Genomic DNA, 15,131 nt, shown 5'->3' with positions numbered 1-15,131 from the left:
CAGAGATTGATCGTGATTGTGAAGATTTCTGGGAAGAAATCTGGAGCTTATCCGAAGAACAAAGATGGAGTTTGATCGACCAGACACGACATCAACGACGGATTTGTTTCTTATCCTTTTATTTAATTCTGAATTTATGTTGAATTTTCTGAACATGATTTGTTTTATTCAGAGTTTTATTTGATAAGTGTATTTTATACACTTAATTTATATATGATTTTAATTATTAATTGTTTGTTTCGAGCAGATTTATGTGAGTGTTTTGTTGTTTTTGTGAGTGTAGGGAATTATTGATTTTATGTGAAAAAGGGAGGAAAAAGAAGAGAAGAAAATAAAATAAAATAAAGAGAAAAGAAGTAAAAGGAAAAGAAACGATCAGAGACAAGAAGGAATAGAATGGGCTTTTAAATTGGGCTTCATGATCAGCGCTTGTTGTTAGCGCTCCAAGATGTGCTAACGCGCTACTGCTTTGTTTCCGTGAGATTTAAGTCGAGATGACGGGACGCCCGCGCCGTTCCTAGCGCGCCCGCCCCGTTGCTGTTTGGAAAGTTTTATTATTTCGGCCAATTATTCTATTGGGCTTTTGAGTGGGCTTTTTCTTGAGCGATATAAAAGGGAATTTTTCATCTGACTTGAAAAGGAGGAGCCGCCATACACACTACAGATCAGAGAACGTAAGATTTTGGGAGAGAAATCTGGAGCTTATCTGAAGAACAAAGACGGAGTTTGATCAACCGGACACGGCGTCGACGACGGATTTGTTTCTTTTATCTTTATTTATTTAATTCTGAATTTATGTTTGGATTTTTGAACATGTTTTGGTTTATTCATAATTTTATTATAAACTAAATTTTTAGAGTCTAGAGGTCAGATGGAACCTGGTGTAGACGCTTTCATGAATTTTTGATTTTATTGAATTGAGTTTCTTCTAGATTAATTGTTCTTTTTAGAATTGATTGTCTTTTTAATTATCTGATCAATAATTGATTTGTTATATTTATTTAAAATCATTGCTCGGGAGAGGGGATTTTGAATAGGACATTAGAAACTACATTGTTAATTATTTATACAGCTCGGGAGAGTGTATGATTTTAACAGAGCTTTTAAAAAGAACATTGTTTTGTGATAGATCACTGCGATAAATTCTTAATAGAAATATTGGAATTGAATTGTAGTTGATAAATATTATTTGTTGCTCGGGAGAGGGAAATAATAAACTTAAATGTTTTTGGTTATTAATTGACTGAAATTCATGAAGATTAATTATTTAGGATTGACTGTTGTTGAAACCAGGTGAAATCTATACCTCTAGACCATTATTCTCTGATTGATATTATCTGAAAGTTGTGTGCGTGCTATCTAAAATCATCTTGATTATTTATTTTTTCTGCAAAATTCTCAAATATTGATTTTCTAGATAAAGTTTGGACTATTTTAATTACAAGCACTAAATATTTTTATTTTACTCCCTGAGGGATCGATATCTGATTTAATCACTATATTAAAACTTGACACTCATACGCTTGCGAGGAATTTTCACAACAAGTTTTTGGCGCCGTTGCCGGAGAGAAATTTTGATTTTGTTTAGTCTTGTTACCAATTAGTCTAGATTTTAATTTAGAGTTATTTTATTTTATTTTTAAGTTACTAATTAATTTCTTTTTAATTTTAATTGCAGTTTATGGGACGATCTCAAAGCGCCAATTTTGATTGATGCTTGGCGAGTAAAAGAGAAAGGGAAGATCTAACACCGGTGAAAGTCGGGCTGATGACTTTAAACCAAGCGCTACTTGGGAGGCAACCCAAGAATTTTTATTTTATTTTATTTTATTTTTTTTTATTTTCAGGTTATTTAATTTTTGTTATTTAATTGTTTAAGTTTTTTTTATTTTAAAGTTTTGACCTTAATTTTTCTTATTTTTCATTTTTTTTCAGGCTCCAAAAATCTTAAACCAGAGCAATAGGCGCGCCCGCGCCACTCTTGTCGAGCGCCCGCGCCCGCGCCTTCCCTTCGTTTCACCTTTGCAACAACATCGCTAAACCATGCGCTAATGCGTTTCTCATATGCGCTACTCTTTGCGCTATCGCGCACCATAACCATGCGCCAATTCTCTCCTCATTAGCGCCTACCTAAGTGCTAACGCCTCATCCATCAGCGCTCCACCACGAGCTAACGCGCTTCCCCATCCCTCATCTGCTCTCCATCTGCGCTAACACGTGTCCAAGCTTTCCCCAACTGCGCCTATCTTTGCGCTAACAAGCCTCTCCCATCTGCACTTCAACCATGCGCTAACGCGCAGACTAACAGCGCTTATTGCTTGCGCCAACAACCTCCAAGTGCGCTGCCTTCAAGAGCAAATGCGCATCCCAGCTTCCCCAGCCCGCTGCGCAAACCAGCACCTAATCTGCACAACCTCTTGCGCGATCGCGCAACTCCACCAATCTCTTGCGCCAACAATTCTCAATAGCGCAGCAAGCTTCGCAATTTCCCTTATTAGTTGCAGACCAGGCGCGAACAAGCTTTTACATCACCAGCTGCTCCTTTATGCGATAACAAGCAACCTGCAGCAACACACACAGAGTAGCTTTCCATGCTTTCCTAGTTGCTCCGTACATGCGATTGTGATGCCTCTTTACGAGCAATCACTTCCTTGTTCAAGCAAATTTCCCAGCAGAGTACAAACTAATACTACGCAGCCATGGACCGAGCAACATGCATGCACAATCGCACTAAGGAAGGGCGTCTCATTAATGCTCCAATGGCTTCACTTTCATGGGCCATTGAATCTCCTCTTGGGCTTGACATCGAGCACACTCTCTTATTTCCCATACATTAAGAGTTGTATCTTGTTTGCGTTGGTTTTATTTTTGTGACTTAATGGTGTGCATGTATTAATTTTCAGGATCTTTTGGATGTTCATGTGGTGCATCTCAACTATTTTCACCATGGTTGCGGTTGCGAATTATTTTTTCATGGAAATTTTGATAACACCGAGTACTGATGCTCGGTGTCGAAGGTATGAGTCCCTTATTCTTTTTATTGATTTTAATCATTAGGGACAATGATTATATTAAGTTTGGGGGGATGAATCATTTTGTGCAATGATTTAGTTGAGTAGTTGAATTTTATTGTGTGCTTCATAGATTAAATTTTTTGTTGAGTTTAGTTGTTGTTGATTAGTTGAGTTGAATTGAGTCGAGAAAGAAATGGATGCATGGCTGAAAAATTTTTGTTTTGTGTTATAACTGAAATTCATGATTGTCCACCTATCTGAAAAATATTTTTGAGAAAATGAAACCAATTGGATGAACAATTTCCTATATACTCTGTGATTAATACTTGAATCTGAGTTGTGAAACATACAGACATAGAGATGATTGAGACATTGTTTGAAATTTTGGGCTTAATTTTCATTGAACAAATTTATCCTTAGTTGCCGATTTGAGCTTACACGTATATTAGTACTTTGAGGTATGAGAAATCTGAAATTTGTTGGAAAATCATCGTTTACTGCTGATGATTATATTTTCTGCACTGATCGATATTTGTATGAATTAATTGTGGATTGAGACTTGTCTAGAACTAGTTCGGACACCCCTCGAGGCAAAATACGGGCAAAACTGAGATTAGGGATGATTTAGGCGATTTTTCTGAATTCGTTTGAGCCTTTCAAGCTACCTAATTATTTATTTTATCCCTAGTACCTTGTTTGAGCTTTATTTGAAAATCGAATGGCATGCGTGTAAACGTGTGATAAATCCCCATTCGTCATTATTTCAAGGTCCTACATTGACTACCTAATTAGCCTAAACACTAATTCCTATCTTTAAGGGAGTAATTTGAATGCTAAAATATTGTATGCTCCTAGTTTTTATTTGTGAATATGGAATGGTGTGGTGGATGAATTGAAAAGATGAAAAGAGGTAGTAGAAAAAAAAATGATGAAAGTTGAAAAGAGTTGTGAAAGAAGATGAAGTTGAGAAAAAAATTAATGAAGTGAATTGAAGAGAAAAAGTGTGAAGTTGTGAAAGAAAAGGAGTCGTAATTAGAGTTTGATAAATATGAATTACTCCTTATTTGAATTTGTATCCTTCGTTTGTAGCCATGAGTCAGGCCTTACATTATAAGCTGAATAAGTCCTATTGACCGAGTCTCAGTTGCCCAATATACTAGTGGAGAAGAGTTGCGAGAATTTAGCCTATGGACTGTTGATTGATACTTTTAATGAATATGAATTTTGATCGAAACACACACACTATTATTCTTTGCATTTACCTATTTGTGAGTGTTTTTGATTGTATATCCTTTATTTGATCCTATGCCTTCTTGAAAAAGTCCTCATGATCTATGAATGTTTGAATTGAATTTTAAGAATGGTGTTTTGAACTTGAGTTGCGGAATTGTGAGTTTATGCAGTTATTTTATTATGATTGAAACTTTCAAGTGTTAGTAGGTTGGATGAGATTGGATTTGAAAATTCTTTTAAATCATTGCAGAGGCCGTTGCTCCATAATATTTCTTGACTATTATTTTTGGTTGTTAGTTTTAGATAGATTGAGTTTTTGGAAGTTATTGTTTTGAATTGTTTTGTTCGGGACTAGCAAAAATCTAAGTTTGGAGGTATTTGATAAGTGTATTTTATACACTTAATTTATATATGATTTTAATTATTAATTGTTTGTTTCGAGCAAATTTATGCTGTGTTGTGTTGTTTTTGTGCTTGCAGAGACTTATTGATTTTATTTGGAAAAGTGAATAAAAATGAGAATTTAGAAGAGAAAATTAAAGGAAAAGAATTGAGAAAAGAAAATAAAGGAGAAATAGAGAAAGAACGTACAGACAAGAATTGAAAGAGTTAGTGGGCTTTTCTTTGTTGGGCCTTAAGATAGCGCATATCTTTAGCGCTAAAGAAAGGAACTGAAGAGCTATCGCGCAACATTCTTTGAAGGCGAGAAACTTGAGATCGAAGCCTATGCGCGCCCGCCTGGATTTTTAAGCGCCCGCCCCGTCGCTGTGATTTGGAAATTTTATTATATCGGAAAATAATTTTCTTGGGCTTTTTGTGGGCTTTTGCTGAGCGATATAAAAAGATTTCTGCCAGAAAAATTGAAAGAAAGAGCCGCCACAATCACAATTACAGAATATCAGGGTTTGATCGTGTGAAGATTTCTGGAGGATTTTGTGCTTTAACTTGAAGAACGAAGACGAAGTTCGATCGCCCGGATACGGCGTCGACGACGGATTTGTTTCTCTTATCTTTTATTTTATTCTGAAGATGCTTGAATTTTTGAATTATTGTTTTATTCAGAATTCAGTTATGAACTAAATTTTTAGAGTCTAGAGGTCAGATGGAACCTGGTGTAGACGCTTTCATGAATTTTTGATTTTATTGAATTGAGTTTCTTCTAGATTAATTGTTTTTTCTAGAATTGATTGTCTTTTCAATTATCTGATCAATAATTGATTTGTTATATTTATTTGAAATCATTGCTCGGGAGAGGGGATTTTGAATAGGACAGTAGAAACTACACTGTTAATTATTTATACAGCTCGGGAGAGTGTATGATTTTAACAGAGCTTTTAAAAAGAACATTGTTTTGTGATAGATCACTGCGATAAATTCTTAATAGGAATATTGAAATTGAAATGTAGTTGATAAACATTATTTGTTGCTCGGGAGAGGGAAATAATAAACTTAAGTGTTCTTGGCTATTAATCGACTGAAATTCATGAAGATTAATTATTTAGGATTAACTGTTGTTGAAACCAGGTGAAATCTATACCTCTAGACCAATTTTCTCTGATTGATTTTTCCTGAAAGTTGTGTGCGTGCTATCAAAACTTCACTGATTATTTATTTTTATTGCAAATTTCTTGATTATTGATTTTTTAGATAAAGTTTAGACTATTTCAATTACAAGCACTAAATATTTTTATTTTACTCCCTGAGGGATCGATATCTGATTTAATCACTATATTAAAACTTGACACTCGTACGCTTGCGAGAAATTTTCACAACAAGTTTTTGGCGCCGTTGCCGGGAAAAAATTTTGATTTTGTTTAGTCTTGTTACCAATTAGTCTAGATTTTAATTTAGAGTTTTTTTTATTTTATTTTTAAGTTAGTAAATAATTTCTTCTTAATTTTAATTGCAGTTTATGGGACGATCTCAAAGCGCCAATTTTGATTGATGCTTGGCGAGTAAAAGAGAAAGGGAAGATCTAACATCGGTAAAAGTCGGGCTGATGACTTTTGTAAGAGTGGGTGCCCAGTGAGCCAACTGTGTGGCTATGGGCTTTGATGACTCTTTGTATAAACAATCTTTTGTTTAATATTATTTACACTTTTATGGCAATGACTTTATATTACTTCATATTGTTATATTGTGATATACTATTGTTGTTTTGATAAAGACCTTGAATATACTATAGTGTATGTAAGATGTGGTAGAACATGGAGATGTCTATCATGAAATACATCTTATAGTCACTGTATATTCTAAAAACCGTTCCTAGTCGATTGAGCCGTCCGATAATAAGGATAAGGATCGCTCGAGTTTGAGACTAGCATTTGCGATGCGGAGTACCACGTTTCATTGGTAGGGAACATGGAGATGTTCGAAGCATGCAAATGGATATTCATAGGATGAATAATCGAACTACCCTATCCGGACTTTCCAAGTGGTTATCACTTATCGAGTGGATAAAGTCTGCGGTTTTGGTTGTACACCATTAGTCCTTACGACTTGAAACATCATGGAGACTCTATATGCTAGTGCTGTGCTTTGACTCGTTTACCGACTCTATGGGGGTCATCAGGTGTCGAGATTGGGTACAGTTACGACACATATAGGAGTCAATGCATTGTTGTCAAGGATTCACCACATACTTGCGAGTGTGGATATCCTATGCGATCTGAGGAGATATTAGTGTGACAAATCTCTGGCCAGAGTACTTGATGTGATTTAAGAAATGGTTTCTTAGTAGCACATGCGATGTCACTAATTTGATCTTCAAGATGTATTGCATAGTTATCGAATCTTGAGCGACTCTCGATATACCAATGGTTGTTGATTCGATCGGGATATATGGATGAAGGGACCGTACTGTACGCTAACCAAAATCTACTGGTTCTTGTAGGCACTATCAGTGATACCTAGGGAATCATGGGGCGATGTTGCTAGGCGCTTTACCTTGATTCGTTGGGCAAGTCGGAAAGTGTTGTTCCGAGTCACAAGGAGTTGTGAGCCCACGGCTAGCTGTATCCCTGAACCATTGAGGGTCACACAGTGTAATGGAGTTTTAATCCCCGTTGAGATAGTTAAATTTAAAGAGTTAAATTTAATGAACTAAGGAGTTGGACTTCTTAAATAAGAGTAAGGGAGTAGGATTTCCTAAAATGACATAGGGATGGACATTTTTGGAAACCACTGAATTCGGATTCAGGAAAATTTATTTTGACTTTAAAATGTGCAGAAATGGTTTCTGTGCACATTGGTGAAATTGGTTCATCGATCGGAGTCACGATGAATTTTATATTAATTTCTGAACGTGCGGGCTTTGCTTGTCGGGCCCTAGCTTATGACTAATGGGCCCTAAGGTGTTAGTGGCCTGCATTATAAATAAGTTATTTCAGTACAGAAATTACACACAACAGGTCATAATTTTTGAGACAGGATTTTCGAAACCCTAGCCTCCTCTCAAAAGAAATCGGCCGAACCCTCCCCCTCTGTCCGAGAAATTCCGGTCTGTGATTTTTAATTGCAGTCAGGAATAACGAATCAGATTCGTTTAATCTCTTCGCAGAAAAACTTCTGATAGATTTTCTAGTGCAATCTATCAGAGGGATTTAAAACCCCATTCGTGGACCTGATTGAAGGAGTTCATCAGTTCCTGGGAGATACAAGAAGCGCAGAGAAATCTGTGTGGTGTCCATTAATCTCGCTTCGAGATTGGAGGTAAAATTTAATTAATTGTTATTTGAATTTTACACACACAATAATTTAATCGTTGAATGGTTGATACCCACACCATGGAATTGTTCCATGATAAAAAAATTTTAAACTTCCGCTGCACCGGGTATCAATCGTGATTGATCAGAGAGCCGCGTTTTCCAACAGTGGTATCAGAGCCAGGTTGCTCAGATCAAACGATTAAATTAATCGATTGTACAAAATTTTTGAATCTCGGTTTTTTGAAAACAAAATAAATATTTTTAAATAAAAATTTTTTTTTCCGGGGCAAAACCCGGGCAGCGATTGGATCGCTGCCCGGTGGGGCAGCAATTGTTGCTGCCCCGGGCGGCGCACGGCGCCGCCCAAAGGGGGCGCATGGCGCCGCCCAGGACGGCGACCGTCGCCGCCCAGGGCGGCGCACGGCGCCACCCAGCGGCGGCGCCAGGCGCTGCCAGGGCAGCAATTGTTGCTGCCCTAAGGGGGCAGCCGGGCTGCCCCCGGCCCGCGCCCCGGGTGCGGGCCGGCCCGGGAGTGTCCCGGGCGGCCCGCGGGAAAAATTATATTTTTATTAAAAATTAATTTTAATATGTTAAAATTTTATTTTTGGTCCGGTCAAAAAATTGTTTTTGATTGGTTCACGAGATTTCGGATCGAATTGTTCGAGTCCGTAAATTTTAAAATTGATTTTGGATAAATTTGAATTTTTGGAAAATTTTAATGTTTTATCCGTAAATTGAATTTTGAAATCAATTATTTTGGTACAATTGATGATAAGATATGATCTTATGATATATTGAGTAAAATATGATTTTATTTGTAAAATTGGATTTTATAGATAAAATATGATTTTATTTGATATAGAGATAAAATATGATTTTATATGTGAAATGAGATTTTATATATAAAATATGATTTTATCTTGTTTAAATTTGAATTGCCACTGCATGTTATCCAATAAATTAATTTTGAATTAAATGTTATTGGATAAGGATGATCGATTGCCATGACCAATTTTGTAGGTGTATGTTAGGAATTTACATTTTGTTTTTATTGTTGTTGGTTTTATTAATGGGTCTGGTTTATGGCCCGATATGAATGTCATATGTAATAAAAGTGGGCTTGGTTTATAGCCCGTTCCCACCCCTAAAAATGTATCCCTACTTGTCATTGTTATTTATTGTAAATACATTAGATTTAGTGGGAGATCAAGATTTGAAGACGGTGGGCCCAGCAGACAATAAAGACTGAAGAAATGTAAATTGGAAGCACATGTAATAGGATTGCATTGCATACTGCATATTACCTAGAATTGGACTAAGACCCGTGATTGGCAACCACGGGTCAATTAGAAATGGAATCGATCATCCTATATAATATTTGATATTATGATTGTATGCATGTTTAGACATAAATTGCGTGAATCCGACAAGCATGCAATAAAATGAATATGATGAGACAAATATTTTTATAATTAAAAATCCCTCATTTTAAATATGATTTAAAATTTATATCAAGATAAATAAAGGAAATTTAAATTTGTTTAAATGTTCCCACCTTCCATCAACGGTCAATGTATGTGACGCTACCCGCGGATACGGTCCGGCTCATATTATTGGGGGGGCCCGTCCGTCGGAAAGCTGTACATTGGATCGACAAATGTTGTAAGTTGGGTGGAACTCCCATGGGATCGGCTCATATTATTGGGGGATCCACATGGCGACCGTCCATCACAACTTAATATTGATGGGTCATCTTGACATGTCACTTTAAACGGCGTCATATTATTGGGCCCTTATTGGACATGAGGTAAACACATGGGGGTTGCTTTGGAAGCAATTGGGCTCTACCTTTTGAGAATTATGGTTGGCTGATATTATTCGGGACCATAAGTTTGTCAATTGGACTCCATGTTCTCACTAAGGAAAAAGTTTCCCGTTTTCACTAGAGGGTGGTGAAATCGTTAAAATAGTGGGAGTGAGATTCATAAAATTAAATTCGCCTATTTTATGTCTTAGTAAATTGTTAAACAATCATTGATATATGTCTGTTTTTCTTTTCAGTATTTCATACAATGAATTCGCGAAATCCATTATTCTCGATCCTCGAACAAAACAAGTTGACTGGCGCCAACTATACGGAATGGTTCCGAAAGTTGAAGATTGTCTTAACTTCGGAGAAAATGCTCTACGTGTTAGAGAAAGCACCTCCGAAGGAAGCACCAACTGACATAAGTCCGGAGGAATTGGCCAAACTTGATACATGGTGTGACCATGACATCAAGACCAAATGCTATATGCAAGCCTCGATGTCTGATGAACTCCAGAGGCGATTTGAGGACACGGTGAATGCTGCTGACATTCACACGCAACTCAAGGAACTTTTTGGGGCTCAGTCGAGGGCTGAAAGGTTCGCTACTGTTAAGGAGTTGATGACGTGCCGCATGCGTGAAGGGACTTCGGTCCGTGATCATGGGGTACGAGTGATTTGGCTCATACAGAAGTTGGCGACCCTAGATTTGGTGTTGGAGCATGAACTCAATGTGGATTTATTGATTCTGTCTCTTCCTTCTTCATTTGATGGATTTGTAATAAATTTTAATATGAACAAGATAGAGGCCACCCTTGAAGAGATGGTCAATATGCTCGTTACATATGAATCCACACTTAAGAAGGATAAGCCAGCTTTCTTGGTGGGCTCCTCATCTTCTGCGAAGAAGGGGCCAAGTATGAAGGGCAAGAAACGTTCTACCCCACCCAAGAAAGTTGAGCCCGAGAAGAAGCAAAAGACAAAGGCTTCAAACAATGGAAAATCCAAGGATGTTTGCCATTACTGCAAGAAGCCGGGTCATTGGAAGCGCAACTGCAAGGAATATCTTGAGCAGTTGGGAACTGCAAAGGGTATGTTCTATATTGAAATAAACATGTCACTTAATACAACTTCTTGGGTATTGGATACCGGATGTGGATCTCACATTTGCAATGATTTGCAGGTGATGACAAGAAGTCGCAGGCTTAGAATGGGTGAGACCCAGCTGAGGCTCGGGAATGGTTCCAGAGTTGAAGCTACGGCCATTGGAGATGTTTGTTTGACTTTGCAGAACGGTTTTAAATTATTGTTAAGAGATGTTTTATTTGTGCCAGATTTAATTAAAAACATTATTTCTATTTCTATGCTTGATAGAGATGGTTATTCTTGCAATTTTGTGAATGGGATTTGCAATATTTACAAGAATGAATGTTTAATTGGAAATGGACAACTTGAAAACGATCTATACAACTTAAAACTAAAAGACGTTCCAGTGAATTATGTTGATAAACCGGCGACAACAAACAAAAGGAAAATCGATAGTCAAAACCCGGCAAACCTTTGGCATGCTAGGCTAGGTCATATTTCCTCAAGGAGGATGAACAAGCTAGTGGGAGAGGGCATGTTTGATATGTCTGATATTAATTCTCTACCTACTTGTGAATCCTGCCTAAAAGGAAAAATGACTAAATCTCCTTTTAAGGGGAAACCTGAGCGTAGTCAGAATCTGTTGGATTTGATCCATACAGATGTTTGTGGTCCATTTAGAGTAGGGACTCAACATGGCCACACCTACTTCATTACCTTTACTGATGATTATTCAAGGTATGGGTATTTATATTTAATGAAATATAAGTCTGAAGCATTTGAAAAGTTCAAAGAATTCAAGGCTGAAGTAGAAAACAAGCTAGGTAAAAGTATTAAAGCACTTCGATCGGATCGAGGTGGAGAATACTTGAGTACCGAGTTTTTTGGACTATCTGAAAGAGAATGGGATTCTCTCTCAGTGGACTCCTCCTATGACACCACAGCTTAATGGTGTATCGGAGCGTCGTAATAGAACTTTGTTGGACATGGTTCGATCTATGATGAGCTTCACTGAGCTTCCACCTTCGTTTTGGGGCTATGCGCTTGAAACGGCGGTATTGTTGTTGAACAACGTCCACACTAAAGCAGTGGAAAAAACACCATACGAGTTATGGAATGGCAAAGCTCCTAAGTATTCGTACTTGAGGATTTGGGGATGTCCTGCTTACGTGAAGCGGACAGTGGGAGATAAGTTGGATAGTCGATCCAGCTTATGTTATTTTGTAGGGTATCCGAAGAATTCAATCGGATATTATTTCTATTATCCTGCTGAAACAAAGGTGTTTGTTTCTAGGAATGCCACCTTCTTGGAGAAGGAATTCTTATTGGATAAGAAAGGCGAGATGATGGAACTCGAAGAAGTTCGAGAAGAACCCGAAATACAAAATAACGATCCTACACCTCAGGAACCATTGCTGGACACGCCTGCACCTAGAAGATCCGAAAGGACTTCTAGACCTCCAGTTCGATATGGTCTTCTTCTTGAAGGGGATCAAGATGAACCCGACATTGGATGTGATCCAAGAAACTTCAAGGAAGCAATTTCTGATGCGGATTCGAATTTATGGCTTGAAGCTATGCAGTCAGAATTGGATTCGATGCATACAAACCAAGTTTGGTCTTTAGTAGATCCTCCCGATGGAATTGTTCCGATAGGGTGTAAATGGATCTACAAAAGAAAGCTTGGGCCTGATGGTAAGGTATTGACCTACAAGGCGCGATTGGTGGCTAAAGGTTATACTCAAAGGCAAGGAGTTGACTATGACGAAACCTTTTCACCAGTTGCAATGTTCAAGTCCATAAGAATCCTAATTGCCATAGCTGCATGGTATGACTATGAGATATGGCAAATGGATGTGAAGACTGCTTTTCTTAATGGAGACATTAAGGAGGAAATCTATATGAAGCAGCCTGAGGGGTACACATCCATGGGAAGCGAGCATAAGGTATGCAAGCTTCAGAGATCAATTTATGGTCTAAAACAAGCATCAAGAAGTTGGAACCAGAAATTTGATGAAACAATAAAAGATTTTGGTTTCATCAAGAACCCGGAGGAACCTTGCGTGTACAAGAAAGTAGTTAAGGATGCGGTGACATTCTTAGTACTTTATGTTGATGACATCCTACTCATTGAGAATGATGTAGGGATGTTGCAGTCAACAAAGATATGGTTATCAGGTAGATTTTCGATGAAGGATTTGGGAGAGGCATCCTACATTCTTGGGATACAGATCTATAGAGATAGGTCTAAGAGAATGATAGGACTCACTCAATCAACCTACATCGATACCATATTGAAACGGTTTTCAATGGATGGGTCCAAAAGAGGACATCTACCCATGTGTCATGGAGTTTCTGTATCCAAGTCTATGTGTCCCAAGACTGATGAAGAGATAGAGAATATGACACATGTACCATATGCGTCAGCTATAGGTAGTATCATGTATGGGATGATATCTACCAGACCGGATGTAGCATTTGCTCTGAGTGTCACGAGCAGATATCAGTCTAATCCTGGTCAAATGCATTGGAAAGCCGTGAAGGACATTCTTAAGTACTTGCGAAGGACTAAGAATATGTTCATGGTTTATGGAGGACGAGAACTCAAATTGGAAGGCTATACCGACTCTAGCTTCCAAAGTGATGTGGATGACTCGAAGTCAACCTCTGGATTTGTGTTCATGCTCAATGGCGGTGCTGTCTCTTGGAAGAGTTCCAAGCAGGACACCACAGCGGATTCCACCACTGAGGCTGAATACATTGCAGCATCAGCTGCTGCTAAAGAGGCCGTTTGGATGAGGAAGTTCGTCCAAGAGTTGGGCGTCATTCCTGAATTTGTTGGTCCAGTCCCGGTGTACTGTGACAACACGGGTGCCGTTGCTCAAGCAAAGGAACCAAGGTCTCATCAAAGATCCAAACACGTACTGAGGAAATACCACATAATCCGGGAGATTGTGGAAAGAGGAGACATCATTGTCGAACGAGTGGCCTCTGCAGACAATATCGCTGATCCGCTTACTAAGCCCTTGCCAGGACCATTGTTTGACAAACATCGCGAAGCAATGGGTCTACGTAGTATGACTAGTTGGCTATAGGGCAAGTGGGAGATTGTAAGAGTGGGTGCCCAGTGAGCCAACTGTGTGGCTATGGGCTTTGATGACTCTTTGTATAAACAATCTTTTGTTTAATATTATTTACACTTTTATGGCAATGACTTTATATTACTTCATATTGTTATATTGTGATATACTATTGTTGTTTTGATAAAAACCTTGAATATACTATAGTGTATGTAAGATGTGGTAGAACATGGAGATGTCTATCATGAAATACATCTTATAGTCACTGTATATTCTAAAAACCGTTCCTAGTCGATTGAGCCGTCCGATAATAAGGATAAGGATCGCTCGAGTTTGAGACTAGCATTTGCGATGCGGAGTACCACGTTTCATTGGTAGGGAACATGGAGATGTTCGAAGCATGCAAATGGATATTCATAGGATGAATAATCGAACTACCCTATCCGGACTTTCCAAGTGGTTATCACTTATCGAGTGGATAAAGTCCGCGGTTTTGGTTGTACACCATTAGTCCTTACGACTTGAAACATCATGGAGACTCTATATGCTAGTGCTGTGCTTTGACTCATTTACCGACTCTATGGGGGTCATCAGGTGTCGAGATTGGGTACAGTTACGACACATATAGGAGTCAATGCATTGTTGTCAAGGATTCACCACATACTTGCGAGTGTGGATATCCTATGCGATCTGAGGAGATATTAGTGTGACAAATCTCTGGCCAGAGTACTTGATGTGATTTAAGAAATGGTTTCTTAGTAGCACATGCGATGTCACTAATTTGATCTTCAAGATGTATTGCATAGTTATCGAATCTTGAGCGACTCTCGATATACCAATGGTTGTTGATTCGATCGGGATATATGGATGAAGGGACCGTACTGTACGCTAACCAAAATCTACTGGTTCTTGTAGGCACTATCAGTGATACCTAGGGAATCATGGGGCGATGTTGCTAGGCGCTTTACCTTGATTCGTTGGGCAAGTCGGAAAGTGTTGTTCCGAGTCACAAGGAGTTGTGAGCCCACGGCTAGCTGTATCCCTGAACCATTGAGGGTCACACAGTGTAATGGAGTTTTAATCCCCGTTGAGATAGTTAAATTTAAAGAGTTAAATTTAATGAACTAAGGAGTTGGACTTCTTAAATAAGAGTAAGGGAGTAGGATTTCCTAAAATGACATAGGGATGGACATTTTTGGAAACC

This window comes from Henckelia pumila, chromosome 2, assembly GCF_033568475.1.
Source record: "Henckelia pumila isolate YLH828 chromosome 2, ASM3356847v2, whole genome shotgun sequence".
Taxonomy (NCBI): domain Eukaryota; kingdom Viridiplantae; phylum Streptophyta; class Magnoliopsida; order Lamiales; family Gesneriaceae; genus Henckelia; species Henckelia pumila.
The sequence above is the reverse complement of the archived record's forward strand: the minus strand, read 5'-3'. Positions refer to the sequence as shown.